Source organism: Palaemon carinicauda, chromosome 45 (genome assembly GCF_036898095.1).
Source record: "Palaemon carinicauda isolate YSFRI2023 chromosome 45, ASM3689809v2, whole genome shotgun sequence".
NCBI lineage: Eukaryota > Metazoa > Arthropoda > Malacostraca > Decapoda > Palaemonidae > Palaemon > Palaemon carinicauda.
In genome coordinates, this window is record NC_090769.1 from 41,694,644 (window position 1) to 41,714,643 (window position 20,000).

Below are 20,000 nucleotides of genomic sequence, written 5' to 3' on the forward strand. Positions count from 1 at the left end.
TTTGTGCCGTTCTTCCTTGGAATGGGTTATATATAAACTCATGCTCTCGAAATAAAGTTACTTTCATACAAAGCCGCTTCCCAGTTGGCCACCACCAGAGCGTCCAGGTCCCTAACGTCTTCCCCCGCACTACTGTGTCCTACTATTTGTTGATGCCGCCCTAAACACTGCCTCTACTATCAATGCCACAACCCTGCAAATATTGTACTTCGCTAGCGGAGAAGCATTCGCCTGGTTCCTGCGTGCTCAAGTCCAGTTTCGCATCAAGGGTGTGGTTCTATCAAGCAACAAAGCAGATTAAATTCTCGCAGCGATCTCCGAGGAGACTTTCCTAGAAAACTCCGATTGGCTGTGCAAGCAAGGGGACACACTAATAACATACAACATCCTCAAATTTTACCTCCTGGAGCAGTGCTTGCCATTGCCAACCGCCCGCAAAGTGAAACCTTTTCAGCTCTCTCAACAATCGTTGGGAGCCAAAAGGCTTCGCTCGCCCTCAGGGATATGACCATTATCGGTTGTCAGCAATCTGCGGGAGACAGCTCTTCTCGTGAATTGAATCTACTTCGTGGCCTTTGAGTACGGCACCTATCTGAACCTGAATGTGCTGCCATCCCCGATGTTAATGACCAAAGTTGATGCCCTTATGGACAGCCACTTCACCACCTTAAGGTCCAACATCAATGCCTCCAATCCTGACAATGTGGACAACTATTCAACATTAACCGAAGCTACCATGAATGCGGCAACACACAGACGTCCACCCTGAAATGTGCCAAAACGGCGATGAAATCGCCACCTCCCCTTCTTTGTATGTTCCGTGGACAACATACTTGTATTCTTTTCTTCTAAAGAGGAATACCTCCGCCACCTATGCATAGTGGTCGACTGCCTTCAATAGAATGGCCTTTTAGTCCTGTACAAGCGTACCTTCGGCGCCAACAAAGTATCGTTCTCAGGGCACCGCATCACTACTGGAGGAGTCCAAACCCTTACTGAGAAGGTAGCAGCCGTTCACAACTTCCCCACGCCCTGGACCATCAAAGCCCTACAAGAATACTTGGACATGATCAACTATTATCACCGTTTCCTACCACCATCGCCTCCACTCTTGGCCCTTTACGCCTCCCTCAAGGGCATGCCAAAAGACCTGAAGTGGGGTCCATTTCAAGAAACGGCATTCTGCAATACAAAGAATGCCCTATCAACCACTACTCACTTTTTCCATGCTACAAGCAATTCTCCTCTTCTCCATCGATGCCAGCGACATCGCTATTGGGGCAGTACTCGAGCAGTTGGTCACCGTCTCGCCCAGCCCATTGTCCCTCTTCCGTAGAAAACTTTCCAAGGCGGAATCCATGTTACTTAACCTTCGACCGCGAATTGCTGGTGGTGCACTTAGCTGTCCGTCACTTTTGCCATTTCTTGGAAGGTACGCCCTTTGTCACTCACGAGGGCCACATGCCTCTGGAGTACACCTTCACTCGAGGGTCTGATGCCTGGTCCGCCCATCAACGCCGACATCTCTCTGCCATGACTGAATATAATTGTAACCTTCAACACATCCTTGGGAAGATGAATCGCGCTGCTGATGCCCTGTCAAAAAACACATTGGCTGTCATTCAACTGGGATTGGATTACAATGCCTTGGCAGAAGCCCAACAAAAAGATATGTAGGTATCCTGCACATCCCTCCAGTGGGAGGACATCCCTCTCGACGACTTCAACACCACCCTCCTCTGTGACATCGGTACTGGCAGACCACAAACATTGATACCTTCTCCCATGCACCAGGTGTTTGATTTCATTAATTTTCTAAGGATTAGGTCCACGCCTGTACTTCATGACAAAACCTTAAAAGTACATCAACACACGGATTCAGGAGTGGGCACCATTCCTCAACCTCAGCGATACTTTACCCACATTCACGTGGATACAGCTGGGCCCATACCAGCATCACAAGGACATCGTTACCTGTTTATCGTCATCGGCAGCTCCACTTGTTGGCCTAAAGCCATTCCCATGGTCACTGCAACGTCCGCCTCATGTATATGAACCCATGATGGATAGCGAGATTTGGTATTCTTGTGCATTTCACCTCTCAATTGCAGACATCATTAGCAAATATCCTGGGAATCACCCTGCAGCAGACAACTGCAGTACATACAATCCTGTTGGTAACGGATTGGTTGAACATTTTTAACGTACCCTCAAAGCCGCTTTGATGTCCTGCTGCAAGGACTCCAACCGGTTTAATCAGCTTCCCTGGGTCCTCCCAGGTCAGAGGACCACTCCCAAAGTCACAATGGATGTTTTGGCAGGTGAAGTGGTATATAGCAATGTGTTAGTCACCCCTGCCAAAATTTTTCCGTCAACAACCTCTCTGATAATCTCCAGTGCCTACGTCATGTAGTGGGAAAATTTACTTCACTAGACTTACAAGCCCAAGCGAAGTAACACATACTGACAGATTTTCACAAGGCATCGTAGGTTTTCCTGCACAATGACACCTGCAAGCCACCTTTAACTTCCCCTTACACAGGCCCTTTCTTCGGGATCAGTCGAACAACGAAGGCGTACTTACTAAACCTTCGTGGAAAGAAGTCCGAGTCTCCGTTAATTGTCCTAAACCTGTATATCTCCTGCAAGATGACCCACCTACAGGGCCCCTCTACAGAACAGGGAGCCCTCCTTTAATTGTATGTTTTTCGTAGGGGGGGGGGGGAACCATGTACTGCACTTGTATCACACAAGCTCGTACACTGTATCGGTATTTCTGTGTTTTGTATATCATTGTTATCGCTCTCCCGTCGAACTGATAACCCATTTAAGCCTGAATGTTCTTGCATCCTTGTGTTTGATTATAAACTCATACTCAATCAAAATAAAGTTAGTATTCACTTCGCTTCTCAGTTATTACCTAGCTGGTGCATCCGCACATTAACTGCTGCATCTGTACAGCAGGCTGATATAACACTCTCTTCAAAGTTTATATATGAAAGGTCTATAATAATGTTACTCTTCTCATAATATTTCATATTAACTGTTTAATATTCTCTTGTATTTCATCTATTTTCTTTTTTCCTTTTCTCACTGGGTTATTTTTCAATATTTTAGCTTAGCTAATAATAATAATAATAATAATAATAATAATAATAATAATAATAATAATAATAATAATAATAATCAACAATTGAAAATGGTATCCAAATAAGTGCTTCCTAATTATCAGAGTTAAAACATGTAAACTCAAGAGTTTTTTATGTTTCTCCAAAAACATAATTGCCCCTCTCTGTCTGAATCTACCTTTATCAAAACTTTGTGCCATTAAATTAAGATAATATAATGTGTCTACATTTTTTAAAGTGTATTTGTGTATAAAGACGTTTAGCTAATGAAACATATTACTCTATCATAACAGCTATGTCTGAGAGATACGCAAATTTACCAGACGATTGCTGAACAAGGAACAATCGTCAAAATATGGGAGTGATGCAACAATATTGAACATCACTCGTTGCATTGGGAGAAGCACCAAAAGAGTAAGAATGTGGATTAGTCGGTTAGGAGGAGGAGGGCTCTGTGAAAACCAAGATTCAAAGTATTTAGCCAAGTGCAAACCTTGTCTAAGTTAGATGCTCTGATTGTACAAGACTGTGAAATGCATCACATGAGGGCATCAGTTTAGCATACTGAAAATATGGGATTAAACTACCATCCCATAACCGTGAGACATAAACTTTAGGAAGTTGAAAAATCACGTCCATATCCGAGTATACAGAGGATGGTTCACTTCTGCACATAGGGAATGCCGCTTTGGTTTAGGTCTGGAACATCTTCTGCATGATGGAAATCGTTAGAAATAAGTCATGTTTACTGATTAGAAAATGTTTTGGATAGTACCGACTTTAATTAAGCATTGCAGGCATCAGTCTAACACATGCTACAATCGCATCTATCACCAAGCAATGACTGAGTGGCAGAGTCAGTGTATCCTCAAGGGATGGATGTGAGCATATAGTACTGGCAAGTTTACCATGATTAATGACTGTTTCACTGGAGATAAATACGTTCCTATCATAGAGCAAATATTGCTCCCAACAATTAAAACAAAGGCAGTTCCTGGTCCTGTTATAATAAATTTATATAACCAGAGTCCTATGCGAGTGGGAATTTAAGTTGTATGGTTATAACTAAGAGGCAATGTAAATGCAATTGACTATTTCAACAGACATCGAGTTTATATAAAAGAGATCCAGAGAAAGAACTTCACAAAAATTCAAGTAGATTCGTGCAACTAAAGACAAGCTTAAACAGGTTCTATTATCAGTGAACGGGCAAGCGAGATATAAAAAAATAAATACCATTAAAGTGTATTAGTGTGTATACAGTAACCCTCGAGGCGGGTCATCTTGCAGGAGATATGTAGGTTTTAGGCGATCAATGGAGACCCAGTCTTCTTTGCCAAGAACGTTGATTAAAAGTCTTCGCACTGCAACGGATCATGAGGAGAGGGCCTGTGTATGGGGGTATTAGTGGTGGCTTGCTAGTGTCATTGTGCAGAAAATGTGCATTGCAAAGTGCAAATCTGTTGGTATGTGTTCCTTAATTGGGGGTTTATAAGTCTGGTGGTGTGGAGTAAATTTTCCCACAACGTGACATAGATGCTGGAGATTGTCTAAGTAAGTTGGAAAGTGGCCTTGGTAGAAGAGAACATCAAGCACCCGTTTCTACCAAAAATCACACGCCCGTACCTGTATCATGTATAAAGATAAGATTAGTAACAGGGGAGGCCACCAACACATGTATTGGCCTATTTACACGTTTTCTTGGCCACTGACAGCCGTTCGCACATTTCTTTGAAACAGCCCCAAACCTGGAGTGGTAGCAGTGTAACTGCAGCAGATGGATGCAAGTAAGTGACTCTAGAGGTTGTTGGTTGGGGCATGAGTGAGTGGTGGCATATGTGGGTGGTGGGCGACTTTGTCACAGCTCTGGCATGTCACAGGGTGGGCATCTGTGTCCTACGGCATTACAACAGCTTTGGTCCGTGAAGAATAGTTGTCCTCTTCATCAGGAGTGGAGGCATTGATGGAGGTCTTGAAGGTGGTGAAGAGTCTGTCCATAAGGGTGTTGACTTTGGTCATCAGGTACTTCATGAGCAAAATATCGACATCGGGTATGGCAGTGTGTACAGGTTCAGGTAAGCGTCGTACCCAAAGGGCACGAAGTTCACCTCACAATAAGAGCCACCGTGGCAAGTTACAGGCGATTGATACAGGTCATTTCCCTCCTGAGAGCGAGCGAAGCCTTTTAGTCCCCAACGGTTATTGAGAGCTCTGAAAAAGCTTTCCTATACAAGTGGCTGGTGATGGCAAGTATTATTACAAGATGGTGTGTTTTGAGACGTATGCTATTGGGGTGTTCCCTTAGTCCAGTGATTCTCAAACTGGGTGCCGTGGCACCCCGGGGTGCCATAGACAGTGCCTAGGGGTGCCGCAAAATTGTCGAGTTTTATCTTGGCTAAATGGTCTTAATGAACATTTGAAAAAAAAAGTTTTCAAAAGTCTTCATATAATTATCAGTGTAGGTAGGAAGTTACATGCTCAAACATTTCTCGCAAATAGAGGTTGATATTTCCTTTTCTATTTTTGTACAATACAACAACAACAACTACTACTACTACTACTACTATTGCTAATAATAATGGTAATAGTAATAATAAATAATGATAATAATATAACAACAACAACAACAAAAATAGTAATAATAAAGTGTAACAGTCGACTCTGTTCATACTCACATTTTCTTTGTTTATACTCGTTGCCCGTCCGATACGTGTTCGGTTCTCGTCAGCTTTGTATAACCCCAGTTTTCCACTCCCGAGTCAGTGAGGCATAATACCTCAAGGCATAAGTTCTTTGCTGTTTCTGGGGTTATATTACAGTTGTTTCGAACAGTATCGTGCTTCTAACATATCGTACGATGGATAAGTTTGTCATTAAGAAGAGAAGACACGAAGTTACTGGTGAGGGTGAAGAGAGGGACGAAAGTGGGTTTGTGAGCGAAAAGGATTTGGGCAATCCAACAACAAGTAAATCAACTTAAAAAAAAGGCAAGAAAAATCGCTCCTACTTGGATAATTATTTAAGTTTTGGATTCTTCTGGTGTGGTGATGAAGTTACTCCCATGCCTTTATGTGTTATTTGTGGTGATAAATTAGCCAATGAAGCAATGGTACCCTGTAAATTAAAAAGGCATTTAACTCTGAAACATAATCATCCTGCTAATAAGCCTCGGTCCTACTTTGAAGGACTTTTAAGTGAGCAAAAACAACAGAGTGCGATGCTTTCTAATAAAGTCAAAGTTGCTGATAAAACACAAGAGGCCAGTTACTTAGTTGCAGAGTTTTTTGTTAAAAGCATGAAACCTCATACAATAGCAGAGACTCTGATTCTACCTGCATGTAATGCCATAGTAAAAACAATGTTTGGAAGTGAAGCAGAAAAAGAAGTGAGGAAAATTCTCGTTTCGGATAGTACCATTAGCAGACGGATTCATGATATGTCATCAGACATAGAGGAAACTGTATGTACATCTGTGAAGGAAAGTGAAATGTTTGCACTTCAGGTAGATGAGTTCACAGACATTGGATGTATGGCTCAATTACTGGTATTCGTTCGGTACATTCATAATGTTAAAATAGTGAACCAATTCTTTTGTTGTAAAGAACTTAAGGAAACTACAACAGGCAATGATATTTTTCTCTACATTAAGTGTGTACTTAAAATCAGTTGGTTTGACCTGGCAATCGTGTGTTGGGATTTGTACAGATGGGGCACCTGCCATGATTGGCTCAATTAAAGGATTTGTGTCATTAGTGAAGAGAGAAAACAGCAGTGTGATAACTCATCGTGTAGCACTGGTTACAAAGACAATTAGCAATGATTCAAAATCTGTACTGGAAAAAGCTGTAAAAATGGTGAACTTTATAAAAACTCGACCGCTGAAGTCTTGTCTGTTCCCTAAGCTGTGCGAAGAGCTTGAAGCAAAACATTTGAACCTTCTTCTACATACGAAAGCACGATGGCTGTCCAGAGGGAAAGTATTGTCACGAGTATGCAAACTGAAGGAAGAGATGCTTACTTTTTTCTCTCTTGAACAACAAGAGGAATTCTGTGATTTACTGGCAGATGACACTTGGTGTGCAAAATTGTCTTACTTAGCTGACATCTTTGAACTTTTAAACAAGGTAAATAAATGCAAGCATGCAAGGAAAATCAGAAAATGTTTTATCTTCCACTGATAAAATTAAAGTGCTGAAAGAAAAACTGCAACTGTGGGGTGGCAAAGTAAAAGAAGGCAATTTGGACATGTTCTCACATGTTGCAATAGCAGCAAACAGTAGTGAGATAATACCCATTATTTATGAGCATCTTGGAGTACTGGAAAAAAAAATTCAGCACTATTTCCCAGATATATGCACTGAAAACTATGACTGGATAAGAAATCCATTTGTTGCATCTATATCTACCCAATCTCAGCTTACCCTCATGGAAGAAGAGCAGTCAGTGGAATTGTGTCATGATCGTGATTTAAAGTTATTGCACATGCAGCTGCCTTTTGACGAATTCTGGGTTCAGATCAAGACTAAGTATCCTCATGTTGCCAAAAAAGCTCTGGTAATGTTAATCCAGTTCTCTACTTACCAATGTGAGTTGGGGTTTTCTGCTCTAGCAAACATTAAAACTAACAGAAGCGAAAGGCTGAAAACTCTTGAGGAAAAAATGAGAGTATGTTTGTCCGCCATTCAACCCAATGTGAAACGGATCTGTCAGTCACATCAAGCACACACATCTCACTAAAATAGGTGTTTTTTTTTTCTTTGCTTAAGGGTGATTACCATTTTCTTTTTATTTAGTCTGCATTCATAACTCTTTACTTCAAATCTTCTAGTATGCTCTTTGTATTTCTGCATTGTACGGTGGTGCTGGATTTGGTTTGAATCTGGATGATAATAAAAATAATAATAATGTCTAGTGTTTTATATAGCAACGTTTCTCCTTAATGGATTCAAAGCCGCCAGTACAGTAATTATATCCATCAAATAAGTTGATTCATGAGATATGGTGGGTTGGTGAAGAAGAGGTGCCACAGTAATGGTTACATCAGTTTAGGGTGCCATCAACTAAAAAAGATTGAGAACCACTGCCTTAGTCGATAAGCCAATCTGAGATTTCTTGGAAAGTGTCCTCAGTGATCGCTGCGAGGATATAGTCTACTATGGTGCTTGATCAAGTCATGCCCTTAATGCGAAACTGAAGCTCGTTGCTCTAAAACCAGCCGAATGCCTCTGTACTAGTGAAAGGAAGTAGTTCCAGGGGTGTGGCGTTAATAGGAGAGTCAGGGTCGAGGGCAGCATAAGAACACCAGTGAAGGGGAAGGTGAGAGGGAGCTGGTCCTACAGCAGTCACCAATGTCTGAGTGGGCCGTTAGATTGGTATCAACAGATACCAATTTTATATACAATAGGTCACGACCAAGAACATAAATATTCAAACAGACTCATACAAGTAAAGGCGAGCTTAAACAGATTCTATAATCAGTGGGGGGGGGGGGGGCTTGGTCATGTGCAGTACAGTCCCATCTATGACAGCAATATGGCGAGGAGCAGGCTTAAGATTCACCCAGAAATAGAATTCCTTGAGTGGTCATTAAAAGGATATGACTTGAACACAACTGAACACCTTTAAGGTGTGATGGTTCGGGAGTGTAATTTTGGAGAAGAGCATACCTGCCAGGCAGTAAACGAAAAGGCCAATGGTCTCTATGAGAGAGTTCGTCCAAATCCTCAACTGTCTATGAATCTTGTAGAGTCCTTCCATACTGTTTGTGTGATGTAAATAAAACAGATGGAAGTTGGATATTCTACTGACATACTGTATGTAAATATCAATAAAACATTAACCCTAACTCATGATCTATCTTATAATTCTCTTACTCGATTACCAATAAATCTAGATGTTGTAGATAATGGATAACAATCAGGCAGATTGTCGTAAAAGTATGAATAGGTTACTAGTTTTACCTATTACTCAAAATGAAATAAGCCTTAGATTCGAAATACAGAAGGCTCTGTGATTATTACTATTTTAGTTGCTATTGTGAAATAAGAAATGGAATTATAAAAAAATTCATTTCATTCCCAGAAAAGAAGGAAAAGAGATTAATTAAGAAAGTCGAGATAAAACCAGACCACAGCAGTTAGATAGTAAGGTGGTAACACGATAAAGATATCTAAAAAAGCAGAAAACATCAATAGTTGTTTCTAGCCCTCTCTAAGAAAGAAACGATTCAAGGAAGGGGTGGGGGTGGGGGACACTGCAGTGTACATACTAGGAGAGACTAAGTTAAATACTTACAATAACATATTCACAAGTAATTGCTTTTAAATAATATCATGTCAATGTACATTGTCATCAATATGAACTCTTCCACACATGAGCATTAGCTATAACTAGATTTAATACAGACTATCGAAAACAACTTTTTTTCCTTGGAACAGAGAATCTGAGTTATTTTCTATTACACATCTACGTGAAAATAAATATAAATATACCCTTTAGAAAGTAGAATTCACATCTGATATTTTGCCATTTCCCTGGTGAGAAGACATAAATAACATGAGGCTTGTTTCCAGGGGTATTAATGTGAAAAGAAGTTGACTAGAGTACCGGGAGCATTTACCATTCAACAATGCATATTGTTTGTTTACTGTTTGATCACCACTGTCAAAACACTCACAAAATAAGGTCTTCAGTTTCCTCTTGAAAGCCTTAATATCTTCAATTATTCGAATGGCTCATGGGAGCCTATTGTATGGTCTTGGGCTGCATATTTAAAGGCCCAGAGCCTAAAATAGACATGTATCTACGTTCTGACAGTTTGGAACCATCTGTAACTAAGTATAAATATTGAGCCGCTAGGGTGTGGACGTGTTTTGCACAAAGCTCCGTTCAACACCCGCCCTGAGTCGTGTTTTAGCTTTTGTTTCTCACTTAGACTATCATTGAAAAGATATTAGTTAACCTTATGGAGAAACCTAGTGGAAAAGAAACAGTACACTATGTCTGTCCCTAACTATTTCTGCCTCATATGTAAAACCACGCAGGAAGACCTAATAGATTCTATCATAAGAAATATGTATATATAGTGACAGGCATCACTGATAATGAAAGATTGGTTATGCCCACACTGCGTGGTTGAAGCCAGACAAGCCAATTTATATATATCTAAATTGAAGTAAGATGTGTATATCAGAGAAGAGGCCTTGAGCAAACAAGATGCAAGAATAGCTGAATTGGAAAACAAACTTGCGGACCTTAGCGCGCACACAGCAAATTCCACCCAGACTACTGACCTCACTGAGAAAGTTGATATTCCTGCTATGAATATGGAATCAATTAAGGCAACACTTCAAACACTGATGGACCCAATACCCGAAAATCTGACTTTAGCTGACAAAGTTAAGGAAAAAAATTGGTTGGTAAATAAATCAACAAATTCAACAACTAAAATTACTGAAAGAAAACGCGAGGTTGAACAAGCACTTAAACACAATCCTATATTAACACGAGGTCAACTACGAAAGGAAATGTTGTAAACTTTGCAAACAAAATGATCAGAGAAGAGGCTACTAACAAAATTCAGACATTGGTTGCTAGCACTGAAAAAAGAAAAATCGGAAAACTAAAACAAAAAATAATGATATGCAATGTGTAAAATGATGAAGATGATTTAGTAAACGCCTTGATTCAAAGAAATCGTTGCCTGGACCAAAAGCAAAATATAAAATAGAAGATAAGTGTAGTTCTGAAGAAAAATACTTCAGGTGGGACCACCCACTATGTGCTGAAATGTGATTCTGAAGTTCGGAGGGCTATTCATGATAATGGGGACAACGTTTCGTTACAATGGGGTACTTATACCATACGTGATAGGTACCAGGTGATCACCTGCTACCACTGTCGGAGGTATGGACATCGTGAAAAAGATTGCAATCTAAGAATGATGATAAAGTGTGCGGGAAATGTTCAGGAAAATATTCCAACAAGGTATGTAATTCGCAAGTGTCAAAGTGTATTAACTGTACATAGTTAAACAAAGCAAGTGACCACATAGTAAATTCTAGAGAGTGCAAAACTTATGACTATGACTTGGAATTGAAAAGACTTGCAGAAAATACTAATCATGGTTACTAAGGATGTCATAAACTGTGGCTATGCAAATACAATCTGTAGGTATTAAGACTCCAAATTCGAGAATTGATAAACAAAAAATATTTGGACATACTAGCATTGCATGAAACATGGTTAAATAACTTGGACAAGGCAAAGATCACTGAAATGACACACCCACACACAACTTCTTTCACATACCGAGGGAAGGTAGTTCTGGTGGGGGTGTCGGACTCATTATTAATAAAAGTTATTCCGTGCGCCGTATATCATTGACGATTTAACAGTAAATCAACAATACATGATATGAAACGTTAAATACTCCTAACGAACAAGGTAACACGACAGTGGAGGTCCTGTAGAGAGTAGGGTTCCCCTGCTGTATGGGACTGGAAAAGCAGCCGTCAAAGAAAAGTAAGTAAGTAACTATTCTCGTGTCTACACGATTTGTTGGTTGCACAATATTCAGCAATTCTTTTAGATATTTTCGACGATCAGTTCTGATAACTTGGTCGGTTATTGTACATATTCTAAATTAAATTCTCCCTTTAATCGGCAGCCAATGTAGATCAATTAGTATAGGAGTGATCCTTTCTCTAGGTGGAACACCTTATACCAGTCTTGCACCTCTTAATTATGCTTTGTAATTTCTTAAGTTGTTCTTCTGGTAGATTGTAGAAGATGGAGTTACAGAAGTAGATTCTGGTAATCACACCGCCTATCACAAGTTTCTTTACAGAACTTTCATCTAAGTACTTATTTTATAAAAGCAATATTTCTTGGAAGATAACCAGAAGTTCTTACTACATAATTTATTTGGGCATTGAGAGACAAGATGCAGTCAAGAAATACATCTAGATCACAAACTTTACCAGATAGCCGCACTAAGTCATTATTTACGTTTATTTGAATATCACCCACCCTTCTCACAGTGTTTCTCTTTCCCACCACTATAAACTCAGTTTTGTTCCCATTTAATTTTAGTTGTTTACTTGTCATCCACTCTCTAACACTATCAAGTATTCGGTTTAGAGTTTCAGTAGTGTCATCTATATCATTCATGGAGAAGTAAAATTGTGTCTCATCTGCAAATAGTTGGAATTTCACACCTTGCCTCTGTAGTATTTTCCATAGACCAATAGTGTAGATGAAGAATAAGATTGGGCCAAGTGCACTCCCCTGGGATACCCCTCTGTTTAAAGGTTCTTATGCTGTTTAAGAGTTTCCAATTTGCGCAAAGTAATTTCTACCAACCAAGTAGTCTTTCAGGTATTCGAAAGCTTGATCTTCAACACCAATGAAACATAGATCATTTAGTAGCAGTCCATGCACAACTGTATCAAAAGCAGCACTAAGATCAAGTAATACTAAAATACCATATTTATTTTCATCCATCATATCCAGCATATCATTTGCAACAGAGCAGATGGCTGTCTCTGTAGGGTATAGTTTTCTGTAACTAGATTGGTTGTCAGGTAGAGCTAAGTGACTGACTGGTTGTACAAGAATTACAGATTCTAGCACTTTTGAAACAAAGGATAGATTCGAAATAGGTCTATATGAGCTTGATTTCTGGTAATCCAAAGCACTTTTCAGAACTGGTGTGACTACAGCCATTTTCTCATATTTGGGAAACTTACATTCATCAATACTTGCATTTGCTATTCTCATAATTATTTCATCTAGACTAGAAAATTCTCTCTCCAATTTCTTCTGATATTGGCATAGGATCGATTACACAGTTTGTTTTCTTTGCCCTCTTGCTAAACCTGGTGATGTCATCTTGTATCATATTGCTAGATCTCATTAAGTTTATCTGTGTATCTGGTGTATCATTATCTGATGTTGAGTATTTACAAATGACCTGGTTATATTTTCAATTTAATTTTAGAAAACAATGGAAAATTATTTGCTAGTTCCTCCTCACTGTATCCATCAGGTAGCATCTTTTTGTTTACATTTCCCATTATACAATTTAGGGGACAATATAACTTATTTATGTCTGTTACAGCTTCGTGGATCTTTCTATTGTACTATTCACTTTTTTCCTTCTTAGTAGGTAGTTGTATTGATATATAGTAGTTTTGTATTCTACCCATGTACTTACAGTTTTTAACTGATTCCACTTTCTTTCTTTGCATCTTCTTCCCTCTTTTTCACTAAAGTCTCTCCATCAAACCAAGGAGATTTATCTTTAACAATTATAGTCTTTTCCATCAGTGGGCACAGGATATCATATTTACTTATACTCATTCTATTATAAGTGGTCGTAAGACAGTTAACACACAGCTCCAAACAAATGATTATGATGATCTTCAATAAATGCTGTAGGATGTTTCTGTAGAGGTAGACTAAACATTATAAGTTTGTGCACTGGGAGATAGTACATTTCTCTTCAACATTTATATCAGTTATAATGTTATTTATTCCATCACTCAAAATTAGGTCCAACATATGCCTAGTTAAAGTAGTTGTAGAGTCGACAACAAAACGTCAAGATTTGATGTGTCATCCATCCCAAATTTGAAGTCTCCACAAATAACTAATTCAATTTTCTTCATGAGAATCTTCTATATGAATGCACTGAATTCTTCAAAGAAGATACTAGCATTTGTTCTTGGAGGTTTGTAGACTGTTACATAGGATATTTTTTCGGTTTATATGAGTAAAGTTTATTTCTATATATTCAAAGCTTGTAACACTAATTCAAATCTCTTTGAATAACATTCATGAATAAAGAGACCGACGCCCCCACCATACCTACCCTCTCTCGGAATGTGAAAGAATCTATGTGTTGGGGTGTCATTTCAGTGAACTTAGCCTTGTCAAAAGTTATTTATCATGTCTAAGATAATGCTAGTATTTGCAAGTATTTCTCGTTTATTAATTGTTGAATTTGGATAGTTTTATTACCAACAGATTGTATATTTATGTAGCCAAAGTTTATGACATCCTTAATATCCATAATCAGTATTTTCTGCTAGTCTTTTCAATTCTTACTCAAAAGCTTTGCAATCTCTCGAATTTACTGTATGGTCATTTGAGTTTGTTTAACTTTGTTCAGTTAATACACTTTGGTATTTGCGAGTTACATTCCTTTAGCAAGATGTTCATACCTCTGACAGTGGTGGCAGGTGATTACGTGGTACCTATCACGTATGTCATAAGTACCCCATCGCAACATATCTTGGTCAACATTATCACGAATAGCCTTTCGGACTTCAGGATCACATTTCGACACATAGTGGGTAGTCCCACCTGCAGCATTTATTTTAGTACCACGCTTACCTTCGCTTCTATGTTTTGGATTTAGTCTAGGTAATGATTTCTTTGAATCAAGGCATTTACTACTTCATCTTCATCATTGTACACATTGCATATCATTATTTTTTACTTTAGATTCTCGAATTTTCTCGTTTCAGTATCGGCAACCAATGTCTGAATTTTTTTTTTTTTTTTTTTTTTTTTTTTTTTTTGGCAGCCTCTTCTCTGATAATTTTGTTAGGAAAGTTTACAACAACTTTCCCATTTGAAGTAGACCTTGTGTTAAGTATTGGAATGACCTTAAGTGCCTGTTCAACCTCGTGTTTTCTTTAGCAATTTAAGTTGTTGTATTTGTTGATTCAATTACCAACAAATCTTTTCCTTAACTTTGTCACCATATGTTATTTTCTCTGGTTTTGTGTCCGTCAGTGATTGAAGTGCTGCCTTAATTGAGTCTTTATTCATATGAAAATTATCAACTTTCTCAGTGAGGTCAGTAGTCAGGGTGGAATGTGCTGCGTGTGTTAAGGTCCACAACTTTGTTTTTCAATTCAGCAATTCTCGCGTCTTGTTCGCTTAGAGCCTCTTCTCTTATACTCGATTCTTCCTTCAATTTTGATATTCAGTATATAACTTGGGTGCTCTGGCTTCAACTACGCAATGTGGGAAAAATCAATTTAGGTTTCTTACTTCATTATAAGTGATGCCTCTCACCATATACAAACATTTCTTAAGATAGGATTGGTTACACTCACATCCTCTCCCTTTTTTCCGGTCTCCCTCCGTGATTTCACATATGAGGCAGACTGGGTTAGGGCAGACATTGAGGCAGACATGGTGTACTGTTTCTTTTCACTTTGGTTTCCCCGTAAGATTAATAAATGTCTTTTCAATTAAATTCTAAGCAAAAAACAAAAGCTAAAACACGACTCAGGGCGAGTGTTTTTTTTTTTTTTTTTTTTTTTTGTAAGTCATGCAAAGCTCTATTCGATGATAAAGAATGGTTTCTGTTATTTTCTAACATATGCGACAGGTATTCAATTCCAGGAAACAGAGTCAAATGTTGTCTTATTGTAATTGACGCCTGTCTAGCTCTCTCTCTCTCTCTCTCTCTCTCTCTCTCTCTCTCTCTCTCTCTCTCTCTCTCTCTCTCTCTCTCTCTCTCTCTCTCATTTCTAAATATTTTCCTATTATTAATAGATTTCCTCAGATTCTGTCTTTCTATGTCTACTAAATATGAACTTGTTATATTAGGGTCATGCCTTTAAAATAGCTGTCCCTCCAAATGCTTTTGAAACATAAAATATTGTCAAGATACTAAAGAACTATTAGAGTATTTTCCCAATTATTAGCTCACATACTGTTATCTTCCATTATCATCTCCTCCTACGCCTATCGACGAAAGAACCTCGGTTAGATTTTGCCAGTTGTCTCTTTCTTGAGCTTTTAATGAATACTTCTCCATTCACCATCTCGTACTTCACGTTTCATAGTCCTCAGCCATATAGGCCTGGGTCTTCCAACTCTTCTAGGTAGTAGGTTGGCCAGGGCACCAGCTACCCGTTGAGATACTACCGCTAGAGAATTATGGGGTCGTTTGACTGGCCAGACAGTACTACATGGGATCCTTCTCTTTGGTTACGGTTCACTTTCCCTTTGCCTACACATACACAGAATAGTCTGGCCTATTCTTTACAGATTCTCCTCTGTCTTCATATACATGACAACACTGAGATTACCAAACAATTCTTCTTCACCCAAGGGGTTAACTACTGCACTTTAATTGTTCAGTGGCGACTTTCCTCTTGGTAAGGGTGGAAGATACTCTTAATGGCGACTTTCCTCTTGGTAAGGGTGGAAGATACTCTTAAGCTATGGTAAGCAGCTCTTCTAGGAGAAGGACACTCCAAAATCAAACCATTGTTCTCTAGTCTTACGTAATACCATAGCCTCTGTACCATGGTCTTCCACTGTCTTGGGTTAGAGTTCTCTTGCTTGAGGGTACACACGGGCACACAATTCTATCTAGTCTCTCTTCCTCTTATTTTGTTAAAGTTTTTACAGTTTATATAGAAAATATTTATTGTAATGTTACTGTTCTTAAAATATTTTATTTTTCCTTATTTCCTTTCCTCACTGGGCTATTTCCCGTGTTGGGGCCTCTTGGGCTAATAGCATCCTGATTTTCAAACTAGGGTTATAGCTTAGCAACTAATAATAATAATAATAATAATAATAATAATAATAATAATAATAATAATAATAATAAGTGGGGCCCAATTAAATGTTTAGTGAACTAATCTCTCTTGGGGAATGCAAAGAGCATGACCAATTCAACTCCATCTACTGCTCACCATGATCTCATCCACATATGGCACTCGAGTAATCTCTTATAGTTACATCTCTAATCCTCTTCTGCCATTTCACTCCCAATATACTTTTGAGGGTTTTGTTCACAAACCTACTAAATCTGTTGGGTATTGTTTCCTTGTCATACCAAGACTCATGTCCATATAATAACAGCAAATGCACTAAACTGATATATAGCCTGATTTTTATTTGATTTCCGAATTTTACTTACCCTTCTCATTGTCTGAATTGCTTTTTTTCAATCTTTCATTAAATTCCAAGTCTACAGACAATTAGAATGATATTTTATCTTCCACTGTATATTCCGTTCTCATCATCTTTGTCTTTTTTCTATTTATATTGGGCCCAACCTCATGTGATATTTCATGTATTTTGGTAAGCAAGCATTGCAAATCCTGTGCGGTTCTGTGTCATCAGCATACTCTAGGTCAGCTAATTTCCTATTACCAACCCAGTCCAATCCTTCGCCACCATCCCTAACTGTTCTATGCATTGAAAATGTTATGAGGATAAACAACATAGGTGACAACACATTCCCTTGGAGTACTCCACTGTTCACTGGAAATTCATTTAATAGGACTCCACTAACTTAACTTTGCACTTATTATGCTCATTAACAGACTTAATCATGTTTACATATTTAAGAGGAACTTCGTCACAACGCTGGAGTCTCCACAAAATTGGCCAGTGCTTACTATCAAAGACTCTTTCTTAGTCCACAATTGTCGTCAAATGTGGATTTCTATATGCTATGCATTGCTGTATAACATATCTTGAAATTAAAATTTGGTCAGGACAACTTCTCCCTTTTCTAAATCTACCTTGTTTATCTCGGCTTTTCATCAATCTCTCTCTCTCTCTCTCTCTCTCTCTCTCTCTCTCTCTCTCTCTCTCTCTCTCTCTCTCTCTCTCTCTCTCTCTCTCTCTCTCTAGAATGAGCATATTATATCATATTATTGGTAGGTAGTAAGTTGGCTATGGCACCAGTCATCCGTTGAGATACTACCGCTAGAGAGTTATTTGGGTCCTTTGACTAGCCAGACAGTACTTAATTTGATCCTTCCCTCTGGTTATAGCTCTTTTTCTCTTTGCCTGCACATGCACCAAATATTCTGTCTTATTTTTTACTTATTCTCCTCTATCCCTATATGTCAGGATGCCCGAAAACTTTAAATCAATCAATCAATCTATCCCCATACACCTGACTACACAGATTAACAAACAATTCTTCCTCTCTCAAGGGGTTAACTACTGTACTGTAATTGTTCAGTGGCTACTTTCCTCTTGGTAAGGGTAGAAGAGAGAATTTCTTCAGCTATGGTAAGCAACTCTTCTATGAGAACAACATTCCAAAATCAAACCATTGTTCTCTAGTCTTGGGTAGTGCCATAGCATCTGTTCCTTGGTCGTCCACTGTCTAGGAGTAGAGTTCTCTTTCTTGAGGGTCCACTCTTTTATATTATTTCTCTTCCTCTTCTTTCTTTAAAGTTTTTATAGTTTATATGTGAAAAAATTTATTCTAATGTTGTTACTGTTCTTAAAGTTTTATTTCCAAATTTCCTTTCTTCGCTGGGCTATTTTCCCTGCTGGAGCCCTTAGGCTTATAGCATCCGGCTTTTCCAACTAAAGTTGTAGCTTAGCAAGTAATAATAATAATAATAATAATAATAATAATAATAATAATAATATATTCTCATGACAATTTAGGTGAGTGATATATTTCCTGCTTCCGCTATTCTGTGAACCATATCTGCCCTTATATCTCTCTCTCATCCTAACAACATTAATTGAATGTAGTTGCAAACACTTATATGAATCAACATCATCTATTCTTCCACCATTAATATTTATATGTATTCCTTTGCCATGTAATCTAACTCTTACTCAAATTCACTCTACTTTTTTTTTCATTCATAAACAAAATCAAACTCTTTTGCTACTTAATGCTTTTGCTCTTTCTCATGCTTTTTCAGAACCATTTGCAATAGAATTTCTCACTTCATTCGTGACCTGCTTATGCCAAAATATCATTATTTACGCCTGATATCCTCTTACAGCCAAATCTCATAATAGATTTCATTACGTTCTTTATATTCACTGCTGCAAGCATTCCCAACACACACAAACTAATAAAGAAAAAGACATGAACATGAAAGTAAAGCAATTGTTAAAATTAAAACGAAAATTTCTTTTATTGTTAACAAAACATAAAAGATTAAAGTAAGTTACAAAAACTATCAATATGAAACAAAGTTAGGTTAACCATGTAGAATTTATAGCTAAATTGTTTAAGTGGATGTTTAATGACGTTCGCTGTAAAACATACAGTACTTAAACAAAGCAAAACAATAAGACAAATCTTGTCACAAGTTACATGGGAAATGGTTAATCAGGGGAGAATAATTATAATTGATTGATTGATTTGAGGTTTTCTGGCGTGCTGACATTTAGGGTCATTGACACCGAAAAAAATAATATAAATATTCAGAAAGTTATTTAATATAAATTTCCATATTGGAAACCTTTAGAATAAATATATGGACAAGAACACAAATTATACATAAAAATATGGCGCAATAATCTACGAGCTACGGCAACCAAAAAACACGAAGGGTGTAAAACATTCTTGAAGAAATAGTTTCAATAAAACGAATGACGGACTGCCGGTGGCGATGGCCCCTGAGTAGATCTCTTATTACAGCCGATCGATGAAGCCATATTATACAAGGTGGAGCAATTTCCCATTTGCTAGATGAAATGTTAAAAAATCAAGAAAAAAATAATCGAACACCTTGTTTTGTAGATTTATAACTCAAAACGAAGTAACACTGAAAACTCCAAAGTAAAACATACATAAATACTCAAATAACAACAATATCTTCTAGCATCGATATCGGCTTACCCCTCTAAACTAACAATATCGCTTGGGTACTTGAAACTTCCACTTAACAACCTGTCTCAAAGTCGGATATTTCTGAGAACACGTCGAAATAGTCAATGTTTTTTTTTTTTTTTTTTTTTTTTTTTTTTTTTTTTTTTGTGAGAAAGGAGGTCAACTCAAAATTGTGCTGAATATACGCATGGACTGTTCAGTAACGGAACAGTGTAAATAAATGTTTTTGTTTTCCT

General features: G+C 38.1%; 1 protein-coding gene across 1 annotated transcript in view; it reads right to left on the reverse strand.

The window, feature by feature from the left end:
* LOC137634687 (uncharacterized) overlaps positions 1-20,000 on the reverse strand; it is an 807,811-nt gene that overhangs the window by 787,643 nt on the left and 168 nt on the right. The window lies entirely within an intron of this gene.